General features: G+C 48.0%; 2 protein-coding genes across 2 annotated transcripts in view; one reads left to right on the forward strand and one right to left on the reverse strand.

Moving 5' to 3' along the window:
* The window catches only part of LOC144772297 (uncharacterized), a 444,202-nt gene that overhangs the window by 151,877 nt on the left and 279,386 nt on the right, over positions 1–12,939 (reverse strand).
* LOC144772291 (uncharacterized) overlaps positions 1–12,939 on the forward strand; it is a 60,921-nt gene that overhangs the window by 22,265 nt on the left and 25,717 nt on the right. The gene's annotated exons all lie outside the window — the stretch shown is intronic.

The raw sequence follows: 12,939 nt of genomic DNA on the forward strand, positions 1-12,939 counted from the left end.
GATTCATTTTATTGTGTCAAGTTTTACAATGAATATCTTCACTACTGCGGCCAGAATGGATTATAATATTCAAAAGGCTGCACAATAAAGCATACATTTTTTGGGGAACAAGTGGCAGAGCTGAAAAGAGGCTTACCACGGGCTCACGTGATTCATACGCTGAATCATCACTGTATTCAGCGCAAGGACACCTCAGGGTAACAGAGCGCTATAGAAATCTTATAACATAACATAACACATTAGCATGCATGTTGAAAGGAATTCATTGGCTGGTGAAGCAGCCAAGGCAACAATGCGAACTGCTGCCATTGCTGCAATCACTCGCTCTAGCACAAGGGTAGATGGACAGATAATGGTTGCTGTCATCGCTTTGCATAAAAACAGCACAGCCTTGCCAAAAGGTTTTCCACTTAATTACTCCCACAAGTTAGATGCACAAAATATTCTGTATGCTCAAATTCCAGGGGTGGGAGATAGAGTGATACCAAACATGGATCCCAGATTAGGTTTAATACTCGCTGCACACAAGGGTCATGGTTCTGCTCACGCAAGTATTACTGTGACAGTTTCGTTATTGAAGCAACGTTATTGGTGGCTAGGTCTTACAAGACAGACCAAGGGCTTCGTCCTCAACTGCAAAATTTGTCAGCAAATGAAGGGTTCCACCGTAGCACGTCCACGACAGACACCTTTACTTATATCAGACAGACCTCTCGTATGTGTCTATTTGGACCACTGCGGCCCCCTACCATCTGATGGGGCTTACAAGTACATCTTGGTAGCAGAGGATTCATGCTGTAGATTCCTGTGTATTTGACGTCAGCGCTCGGCTGACGCCCGAACTGTTATAAAGGATTTCCGAGTTTTCATAGGGACATACGCAATTGGCACACTATATTTTGACTGTGGCCCTGCGTTTAGCTATAGGGCTTACAAAGAAGCCATGGGAAGTTTGGTTGTAGCTTTGTGGTACTCTTCTCTGTATCATCCCGAGGGAAATTCGATTGTGGAGAGGAAAAACCGGGCCTTAAAGTAATTCTTAACAGCAAGGATATTAGGCTTGGGTGGCAGTTGGGTCAATCACCTATATGGGGTCCAGAGGGTACTCAATAAAATGCCAAGAAGTTCCCTAGGAGGCTGTACTCCATACAAGGTCCGGTTTGGGATGAGAATGTGGGTACCCCACCTCGTTTGTGGCAGCACAGTGGCAGATGAAAAAGCATTTGACATCAATGATCATTTTACAGGAACTCAATGAATTCCGGGAACTACAAAGCAACAACCAAGTAAAACGCATCACCACTGGCAGTTTTGGCAAGACCTACCTGGGTCCCAAAGATCGAGGACTTTTAGGCCAACTTACAGAGCGCCTGTACCTGTCCTGGCTGTCGAAGAAACAAGAACAGTACTTCTTCTGCCTCTTACCTGCAAGAAAGAAAAGAGATTTGTCTCCATTGATCCGATCAAACCTCACTCTGTGGCCGATACTGATTAGCAGGCCGTGTGGGCTCTTGGCTGGTCGTTTATCTCCTCTTACTACCATGCAGGAAGTTCAGACAGAAAGACAAATAACCTGTGAAGATTCTACTATACGAGGTAGTGGAGTTACTAACAATAGAATCTAACTCATACCTATTGAAATGAACAGCAACAGAATACAAATGAAACACAGATCTCAATTCTGCCTAATACCGATATCTATGTGAATATGTCTTGCGTCGAGTCATTTGCCAGTTCGACAAAACCTGCTGAGCTACCAAAGATAGAGCGAACAGTGTCTGGCTACTTCATTGATTTTGATACCTTCTTACTGGATCCAAGAGAACTTAATTCGCCTCTAGCCTCTGTTTCCCGCAAAGAAAAATATTTAATATCTACCTTTGGCTGAAGAAGACTTACCTTGTTTCTCCCTGACTACAGCTCTGGTTTCCAATTTGTCTACTTTTCATACTCCTTTAGATAGGTGTAGTGAATGTCTTTTCCCTGTCCCTAAATGGACACCATCTCCCAGAATGCTCTGCAGTACCACATGTGAACTTGGTCCTGAAACCACATACATCATCTCATTGTGAACTAAGGGACCTGTCCTTTGTGAACATTACAGCAGCTCCCATTCCTGAAGGAATAGTTTGGGACAGAGTTTGATGTGATGCATTTGGTCCCACTGAACTTTTGAAAATACTACATGTATTTAAACTTTCTTTGAATGATATCATCACCTCTAGTACATTCTCTGATGATTGGGACTTTGAAACTGTGATTAGTATGGTTTCTGATTTGGAAACATTTGCTGCATTCTCTAAAAATGAATGGTATGATGATACATCTGATTTTGATACCATGTATTTTTACCAGCATTATGATCATCATTTTGTGCACAAAGTGAGTATCCCACGCAATGTTTTTACTTGCCATCAATGGTAACATTGCCCTGCACCGCTGCAAGATAGTTCACAAACATTTGCATATTTTTCTGGGTTTAACTCATCGGACCCAACCTCATATTATTATATGGTTGCACCTACACCTGCAAAGAAAAATATGCTCACTAACAGGAAACAGATATACTCTGCTTCCTTTATTACCCAGCTGTCTTTACAGGGTTTTGTCTTCTGGAGGTACACCATAGACATAACATCAGTTTGGGGGACTAAAGACTGGCAAGTTCAGGGAACTGAGGCATTATTTAAAGCTTGTCTAATACCACAGCAAATTATCTTCCTGAACAATACAGTGCAGCCAACTTCCTGTCATGGACTAGCCAAGATTAAGGATTTGAACACACCTCTGATTCCCTCGTTTACACACTTTGAGCGATGGCAAAACTATACACAACATAGTGAGGATACGCTAGATGACATTATACATGAGGGTTCATACAATTCTTCAGACCTCAATTGGAAGGGATTATTGGTTTGGCCTATCAACACCAATAGGTGTCAGTCAAGGTTCAAGGGTACCACTGAAGGGTTTCATACCCATAGGCCTGACCTAAGCTATCTACAACGAGAACATCCAGGGATGGTAACATCCTACAGTGTTTGGAAGTTATGCATAGTGTGTCTGAGAACCTTAACACTGTCCCAGGTGAAACAACACTTGTCCTTACTTTTAGATGACGTGGATCTAAGGTATTTTTTGATAGGTCCCCGGAAAATACGTCGTAAACGCTTCTTATATGTTATTTACAACGAAGTATGAAAAATCTCCCAACAGGAAGCTGCGGTGAGATTGCATGAAATTGATAGAGTTAACCGGAGAGATATGATCCCTTACCAGCCACCACATGGGTATTTCTCCTATGCCAGCGATCTCCACCTCCGACCTCTGGGAGCTCTGAGACCCCGGTTCCTGTTGGAGGCAAGGAGGCTTTAATTGCAGGTGACCTCTGTCCGAGTAGCTGCATCACTATGTGACCTTTGACCTGGGGGCGAGAAGGAGGATGAAGCGGGAGCTTCCGAGCAACACTGTGACCAGTGCTCTCTATGGAACTTAGACGATGCCCCCTGGTAGGAAACCTAACTGTCTGTACTTACCACGGTGCCCGAGCAGCCTAGACCGATGCCCGGTGGAGCTGTCCTATGCAGCTATAGTGGAGTTTGGCTTTGGTTCATCCCTTTGCCATCACCTACCCAGCCGGACATTGGACATTGTTTTCCTCACCTCCACGTTGTGTTTCCTACCTGCTTCCCTTACCCCTGTTCACCATCCCCCAACCTTTTCCCTCCGCATAAGACATGTGTAAGCGCTAATAACTCACATTATTGTGTAATCTCATGTTTTCTCCTATATCTATACTTGGCTATGTAACTATGTAACCTGTGACTCACTATGTAACCTGTAACTCACTGATCCTCATGTAAAGTGCTCTGATACCTCCGCATCTAGCCAGCGCAATATAAAACTTTGCAAATAAACCTTGAAAGACCTTCGGCAGTGGTCGACACGACATGACCACACTAACATCCAGAATTTATTAATTGGGCAACATTGTGTCTTCTGCAATAGATATAATGGAACAGGATCTGTCCTTTCTTAAACATGGGCAATCACAGCTACCATCAACTCTGTTATCAAGCCTGGCGCTACAGTCTTTGCATTCTGGTCATGTGCCCTGGCGATATATCAACAGTTCTTCTCTGTTCAATCAATCAAAGCATTTATATAGCGCGCTACTCACCCGGAGGGTCTCAAGGCGCTAGGGGGGGGGGGTCCGCTACTGCTCGAAAAGCCAGGTCTTGAGCTGCTTCCTGAAGGCGAGGTGGTCTTGGGTCAGGCGGAGGTGGATCGGGAGGGAGTTCCACGTCTTGGCGGCCAGGTAGGAGAACGACCTTCCTCCTGCTGTGGCTCTTCGGATGCGGGGGACGGCGGCGAGGGCGTGGCTGGTTGATCGAAGCTGGCGGGTAGGAGTGTAGAAGTTTAGGCGGCTGTTGAGGTATCTTGGTCCTTGGTTGTGTAGGGCTTTGTGTGCGTGGGTGAGGAGGCAGAAGGTGATTCCCTTGTTGACGGGGAGCCAGTGCAGGTCTCTCAGGTGTCCGGAGATGCGGCCGTGTCGGGGGATGTCGAGGATGAGTCTTGCTGAGGCGTTCTGGATACGCTGAAGTCGCTTCTGGAGCTTGGCGGTGGTTCCGGCATAGAGGGCGTTGCCGTAGTCCAGTCGGCTGGTGACGAGGGCCTGGGTGACCGTCTTCCTGGTCTCGGTGAGGATCCACCGGAAGATCTTACGTAGCATGCGCAGGATATTGAAGCAGGACGAGGAGACGGCGTTGACTTGTCTGGTCATGGAGAGGGAGGAGTCCAGGATGAAGCCCAGGTTGCGTGCGTGGTCTGTCGGTTTGGGTGCGCTGCCCAGGGCGGGGGGTCACCAGGAGTCGTCCCAGGCGGAGGGCGAGGAGCCCAGGATGAGAACTTCCGTCTTGTCTGAGTTCAGTTTCAGGCGGCTGTTCATCATCCACTCGGCTACGTCTGTCATCCCTTCGTGTAGGCTGGTTCTGGCGGTGGCGGGGTCGTTGGTGAGGGAGAGGATCAGCTGGGTGTCGTCGGCGTAGGAGATGATGTTGAGGTTGTGTTGGCGTGCGATGGCTGCGAGGGGGCTCATGTAGACGTTGAAGAGGGTGGGGCTGAGCGATGATCCCTGTGGTACGCCGCAGATGACTTTGGTGGCTTCTGATCTGAACGGTGGAAGGCGGACTCGCTGAGTCCTTCCGGCGAGGAAGGAGATGATCCACTCTAGTGCCTTCTCCTGGATTCCGACGTTGCTGAGGCGTTGCACTAGGGTGCGGTGGCAGACAGTGTCGAAAGCCGCGGAGAGGTCCAGCAGGATGAGGGCCGCTGTTTCTCCGTTGTCGAGCAGGGCTCGGATGTCATCGGTGGCTGCGATGAGGGCGGTCTCGGTGCTGTGGTTGGCCCGGAAGCCAGACTGCAAGAGGTCGAGGGATCCATTCGTCTCGAGGAAGGCGGCCAGCTGCTTGTTGACGGTCTTCTCGATGACTTTGGCCGGAAACGGGAGAAGCAAGATGGGGCGGTAGTTTTTGAGTTCGGTGGGGTCCGCTGATGGTTTCTTCAGTAGAGCGCTGAGTTCGGCGTGCTTCCAGCTCTCCGGGAAGGTGGCGGTGTTGAAGGAGGTGTTGATGATGTCTCGTAGGTGGGGGGCGATGACAGCGCCGGCCTTGTTGAAGACGTGGTGAGGGCAGGGGTCGGTTGAAGATCCGGAGTGGATGGAGTTCATCGTACGGATGGTGTCGTCGGTGGTGATCGGGGTCCAGGCGCGGATGGAGGTGGTGGGGGCCATTGGTGCGGTCGTGGGGAGCGTTGGTTGCATGCTGAAGCTGTTGTGTATGTCTGCGATCTTGTTGTGGAAGTAGGAGGGGAGGGAGTTGCAGAGGTCTTGCGATGGGGTGATGTCGTTGTTTCCGGCGTTGGGGTTGGAGAGCTCTTTAACGGTGTTGAAGAGTTCCTTGCTGTTGTGTGCGTTGTTGTCCAGACGTTCCTTGAATGTAGTTTTCTTGGTGGCGTGGATCAGTTGATGGTGTTTTCGAGTGGCGAGTTTGAGGGTGGTCATGTTGTCTGGTGTTGGGTCTCTGCGCCAGGCTCTTTCGAGGGCTCGGCAGTTCTTCTTGGAGCTCTTGAGTTCGTCGGTAAACCATGGTGCTTTCTTACTGCCGGGTCTGCTAGGCGGGGTCCTCAGTGGGGCGAGGTCGTCTGCGCAGGTGCTGATCCACTTCGTGAGGTTGTCGGCGGCCTGGCTGGGGTTTGCTGAGCTGGTGGGAGGGTGCCGTCTCAGGGATGCGGCGAGCTGATCGGCAGTGATCTTGTTCCAGCTCCTGCGTGCAGCCTGTTGCTGGTGATGGTGGATCGTGGTTCTTCTGAAGCTGAAGTGGATGCAGCTGTGGTCCGTCCAGTGGAGTCCGGTGGCGTGGCTGAAGGCGATGTCCTTGCTGGATGAGAAGACGGCGTCGAGTGTGTGTCCGGCGTAGTGGGTGGGAGTGGTCACCAGCTGCTTGAGACCGAGGTTGGCGAGGTTGTCCAGCAGGGTGGTGGTGTTGCGGTCGTTGTTGTTCTCCAGGTGGAAGTTGAGGTCCCCGAGGAGGATGTAGTCAGCGGAGGGGAGGGCGTGCGGGCAGATGAAGTCGGCGATGTCCTCGCTGAAGTGTGTGCGTGGTCCCGGGGGTCTGTAGATGAGGGTGCCTCTGAGGGTGGTCTTGGGGTGGGTGTGGATCTGGAAGTGCAGGTGTTCGGCGGTTGTGAGGTTGTCGTCGGTGTTGGTCGTGATGCGGATGGTGTTCCTGTGGACGATGGCGATGCCTCCTCCGGTCTGATTGCTGCGGTCCCTCCGGGTGATCTTGTATCCGTCCGGGATGGCGATGGCGATGTCGGGCGCTGAGGAGGCGTTCATCCAGGTTTCCGTGAGGAAGGCGACGTCTGGGGATGTGGTGTCGAGGAGGTTCCAGAGTTCGATGGCGTGTCTGTGGACGGATCGAGTGTTGAGCAGGATGCACTTCAGGTGGTTGCTGCTGGTGCTCGGCCTGGTGGGTGATCGTGTAGTGCAGGTCCGGATGCAGGTGAACTTGCAGGAGTGGCAGCTGAAGGGTCCGTGGGTGCGTCTAGGGGTGGCTCGGTAGCATCCAGGGATCCCGCCGGTGTTGAGTGCGATGAGTTCAGTGCCATTGTAGGACAGTCGGGTCGTCTTCCGTCGGTGGGGGCCAGGGGTCCTGGCCCTGGGCGCGGTCCAGGCACGGACGGGCGCAGATGGGCTTACCTTTGGCGCGCCTTCGCCGCACAATCGGCGCGCCCGCTGCGCGTTCGCACGGTCGCCATATATGGCGAAGTGCGGGGGAGGGAGGAGCAGCTGGGAGGCGGGAGCGGGGAGGGCACAGAAGGAAAAGGGCGGCGGGAAGCGGGAAGCAGGGCGGGTGGGTCAGCGACAGGGAAAGCAGCCCAGGGGGGGATACAAACGCAGGAAACAGGGGCAAGAAAACCAACTGAGACACAATAAACAGAAGGATTCACAATATTCAGCAGGAACAACAGTAAAGGCAGCAGACCACACCGAGCGACGGGGGCGTGGTCAGCGGCAGGCTCAGCGAGGCTGAGGGCAGCGGCAAGCAGGCGGGGAGCACACGCGACAGCTGGTGGCCGTGCGGGGGTGTCTCTGCTTATAATGTAACAGAAAGACAGACAACAATGGCATAAAGAGTTGAGAAGTATACAATGTTGCACATTGAAAAATTGGACCAATTTCATTTCACTGTGGCTGATTCGCCTTCCACAGAATGGTTAATTCATGGCCATATAACATTGCCAGTGACAGCATTCCATTTTCAATATTGTCTACAGTACCACCAAATAGGCAGATATGAAGCGTTGGGTAGGGAATACATCCATGAATCTTGGGAATTACCGTACAGCTTTAGATGCAGGAATGGGGACACTGAAGTATTTCTCAGCGGTACAGACTGCGAGAATTCGCTAAGTGGGTCTCTAATTTGTCAGGATGTTATGCTTCATGGAGCTTGCAATGCTTCGGTTGCACACCTATCTTGTCAATTGAAAGGGTTCCCAGCTACCGTGATTCTTCTCAGTGTTCAAACTACTCTCAAATGGGAGTTATTTGATGTTGAATGATCAAGGTTGTTGTGGGATGCTGCAGGGCATCTCATGTCTGGTGACTGTAAGTTCCAGGGTTACTTGTTGTATGCAAGTATTGTTTCCACCGACCCACACAGTCAGGGAGGTGCCGCTATGTCCTTCATTGAATGTTTCCCTTATATGGTTTGGTTATCTGAGCAGAAGGAGGTGGCCTTAACCTCAGCTCGAGAGACTTTTGATCTCCAGGTTGCAAAGTCTTCAGCTGAGATACAGGCACGAGTGCGAACTAACTTCCTGCTCCATTTCGGGGAAATGGTACATCGTATCTTTAACATATCTTATACGCGTGGGATAGTACACCTATTTAAGAACATAGGTTCTGGGCTACTAAATACCTTTCAGACAATTTGCTGAGTTATTCCATCCTTTATACACTCTGTTTTGGAAAGCGCTTCTGCTTTGGGGAGGGCTTCTGCTGGTCCTACAACTTGTAGTGGGTATCCTGATTTTAATTTTCCTGCTACACAATGGATGTCCCAAATTCCAAGGAGATGGAAAAAACACTCTTGGAGCGATGTTGCTGTGAATGCATGGTACTCCAACTGAGCACACCTCAGCTTCAGGAGCTCAGTGAGCATTGGTTTCTATCATTCAGATTAGTCTGGGTTGGCTGCGTCTTGCCTGTACTCCGCTGCTTATTCTGCGGACATGAATGCGTGTTGGACATCTGTCTAACAGTTCCATCGGTTGCGCCTCCGGATTTGGATGTACTACTGGACCCATTAAAGGCCCATGTAATGCAGTGTCCTCAGCTTATTCCAATCCTGATGTTGGCTTTCTTAGAGCCATCGCTGGATGCTTCAGCTCCTGTCGGAAAGGACACGCGCTCTGTTTCAAGCTTACAGACATCAAGTGCTTCCTCAGCAATGGCTGTAGGAACCGGAGAAGATCACCTTTGCTCTATCGACCTGACCCAAGAGGTGTTACAGGGACCGTTGCCTGCGAAGGCATGCAGCAGTGATGTTGCGTCTCCCACACATGACACATAAACATTTGGCTCTCCATTCGTGGTTTCAGAACCAAGTTCACATGTTGTACTGCGGAGCATTCTGGGAGATAATGTCCATTCAGAAGTAGAAAAAAGACAGTCACTACACATATCCAGAGGACTAGGAACAGTGGACCAATTGCAATCCAGATCTGTAGCCAGGGAGAAACAAAGTAAGTCTTTTTCAGCCAAAGGTAGACGTTATATACCTTTTCTTTGCGGTAAACAGAAGCTGGCAGTGACTCAAGTTCACTCGGATCCAGAGAGAAGGTATCCAAATCGATGATGTGGCCAGACGCTGTTCGATCTATCTTTGGTAGCTCAGCAGGTTTTCTTGAATTAGCAGATGACTCGTTTTGAGGCATATTCACATAGATGTCAGTATTAGGCCGAATTGAGATCTGTGTTTCATTTGTGTTTCATTTGAGCTTTGTTGTTGTTCGATTTCAATAGGCACGAGTTCCATTCCATTGTTGGCAGCTCAGTTACTTCGTACAGTAGAATCTTCAAACGTTATTATTCTTTCTGTCTGAACTTCCTGTATGGCAGGGACAGGAGATTGACTGCTAACGAGGAGCCCACATGGCTTACTATTCAGTATCGGCCACATAGTGTGGTTTGATCAGATCGATGGAGACAAATCTATTTTCTTTTTTGATGGCAAGAGGCTGAAGAAGTACTGTTCTTGTGACTTTGACAGCCTGGACAGGTACAGGCATTCTGTATGATGACCCGAATTCTTTTTTGTCCTCAATCTTTTCTTTGACCAGGTCCCCAATCTTTGGGACCCTGGCAGGTCTTGCCGGTACAGCTTTAACTTCCCCTGTGGCGGTGCGTTTTACTTGGACGTTGCTTTGTAATGCCCAGAATTCATTGAGTTCCTGTAAAACAGACAAATGATTATTGATGTCAAATTATTTTTCATCCACCACTGTGCTGCCTCAATCGAGGACGGGTACCCACATTCTGGTCCCAAACAGGACCTCGCATGGAATATAGCCTCCCAGGGAGCTTCTTGGCATGTTATTGAGTACCCTCTGGACCTGATATAGGTGTTTGACCCAACTGGCACCTAGCCTAGTACCCTTTTTCCTTTCCACTAGCGAATTTCCCTTGGGATGATACAGGAGGAGTACTGCAATGCTACACCAAACTTCCCATGGCTTGTAAGCGAATGAGCTAAAGCAGGTCCACGATCAGAATGTAATGTGCCAATTGCTTATGTCCCTATGAAGATTAGCAAATACTTAAAAACAGTTCAGGTGCCAGCCGACCGTGGAGGCCGAACCCACAGCAATCTAGAGCATGAATCCACTGCCACCAAGATGTACTTGTAAGTCCTGTCGTGTTGTATGGGGCCACAGTGGTCCAAATAAACACATGCAGGAGGTCTGTCTGAAAACAGAAGTGGTGTTTGTGGTGGGCGTGCTATCGTGGAACCCTTCATCTGCTGACAGATGTCGCAGTTAAGGACAAACAATTTTGTCTGTTTGGTAAGACCTCGCCACCAGTAACGTTGTATCAGCAATTAAACTGTTGCGATGATACCTGCGTGCAATGAGCTAAGACCCTTGTGTGCAGTTAGTGTTAGACCTAACCTGCGATCCATGCTTGATATTACTCTATCCCCCACTCCTGGAATTTGAGCCTATGGTATATTTTGTGCATTTAACTTGTAGGAGTACTTGAGTGACAAACCTTTTGGCAAGGCTGTGCTGTTTTTGCGTGAAGCAATGACAGGTACCATTATCTGTCCATATACTCTCGTGCGAGAATGAGTGATTGTAGCTATGGCACCAGTTCGCACTGTCACCTTGATGGCTTTCTCAGCCAATGAATATCCTTCAACATGCATGCCAACACGTTGATGACTCAGCGTATGAATCACGTGAGCCCGCTGCAAGCCTTTTTTCAGCTCTACCACTTGTTCCCAAAGCAACTTGGGCTTTATTGTGCAACCTTTTGAATCTTTAAATCCATTCTGGCCCCAATAGTATAGATACTCATTGTATGACTGGACACAATTAAATGAATCGCACACAATAGGTGTGGGTAATACTCGATCCGTATTTTTTAGTGCCAGTACTAGGGCTTTTAGTTCTGCCAGCTGAGCCGTGCAATCTCCTAGAGACTGCGTCTGCGTATTGCTAGGAAAGAACATGCCATCCTACATACGACCCTTTACAATTCCACATGCTGCACTGCTTTGTTGTTTACTTCATATGGCTGGCTGAGCGGAACCGTCAGGGTAAATGATGTATTATTACTGATCTAGAGTTATTATTTAATTCAGGAGAGGATATTCTTGTTCATACTGCAGAAATGCTTGAGCGTTTAATGTAGAATCAAATTTGCAGTCTACATCTGTTGCAGTGAGAGAATTAGCCCATTGTATCCATCGTGGATGTAGTGCCTTAGAGTTAAGAAGGCTTGCTTTTGTAACAACCTCTAAGGTTGGTATCAGAGTTGCGACAATTATTTGCTTCCCCTGAGCTAGTGCTCTTTCTCTCACTACAGCAGTATTTTTTCAGCTGATGCAAAACGTATTTTACAGTTTGTGTACAAATGTAATTTGTATGTGATAGGTACCGTTTCGCCTTCATTGAAGGTGAGGTAAGTGTACCTGTATTGACCCACGATTACACGGATCACCAAATTTGTGATGTTTACATGGATGTGTAAATGCTTGGAAGCTATCACGTCAGCTTGTAGGGAACAAAGTATCTCTGTGTGTTCCTGTGTCCAATGTTGAACTGAGGAATCAGGTTTGATTAAATTGTAGAATGGTTTTAATCTGCAAAAATTTAGGAATCCTAAAAGGGATTGTAAGTTTTTCAGAGTCTTTAGAGGTTGGAGCAGCACACTTTTTTTCCAAAAAGTTAGCCGCAAGGCTTTTCCCTTCATTCAATAGTTCATATTCCAAAAATAGGACATTTAGGTGGGCAATTTTTGATTTTTTAAAGTTAGATTTTTAGCCCTCTCTAAAATTATGTTGTTCACTGTGGTCAAATGATCCAATAACTCATCATCCATAAGATAGATATGATCTACATAGGAAAAAGCCTCCTCATCAATATTTTTAATCAACTATGTTACTTTTGCTGAGAACAGCCTGGGATATTCTTATACCCTTGGGGCAGTCAACAGAATTTACGCCTAGAGCCTAGGGCTGAAAATGCTGTCAAATATCTGCTCTCAGGCACTATATTTTGGCAAAAGAATCTATCTGAGATATCTGATGTTGTTTTGTATTTTTCCGCACAATGTTATTCATTAATGCAGCGCTGTGTCCATTTTGTACTACAAATGTCTTTGTGCATGTGTTCAAATGCCTGTAGTCCAAAACTGGACAATACTAATTATCGGGTTTTATTACGGGAAACAAAGGATTATTCATGAAAGAGGTGCAATTCTCTATTACACATTGGTATTCAAGTTGATCTAAGATCTCCCTGACTTGTTTTTTCATGCCATGCTTTATTGGGTACTGTCTCTGTGGAGTTGTAGTAGATTTTACTGGGATTACACATGAGGTGACTCAGCATCCCACCCTGCGTGATTGCAGTATAATGCAGGAGCTAGTGCTTCCGCCCACTTCTGCGAGTATGAATGTTTCAGTGATTCTGGAACTAGGCCAGAGAAAGCTGGTAAAATGACATTTTCTCCTTTTGGGCAAGGCATAACAAACTCATGTGGCCAATCTTTTTCTGCTAGAAGAATGTTGTATCCAAAGGACAGGTGTTCCCAAAAGAGACCTTTATCTTTCCTGGGTATGTCCCCTTCCATATGGAGTGTTATTTCAT

The sequence above is a fragment of the Lissotriton helveticus genome, chromosome 8, assembly GCF_964261635.1.
Source record: "Lissotriton helveticus chromosome 8, aLisHel1.1, whole genome shotgun sequence".
NCBI lineage: Eukaryota > Metazoa > Chordata > Amphibia > Caudata > Salamandridae > Lissotriton > Lissotriton helveticus.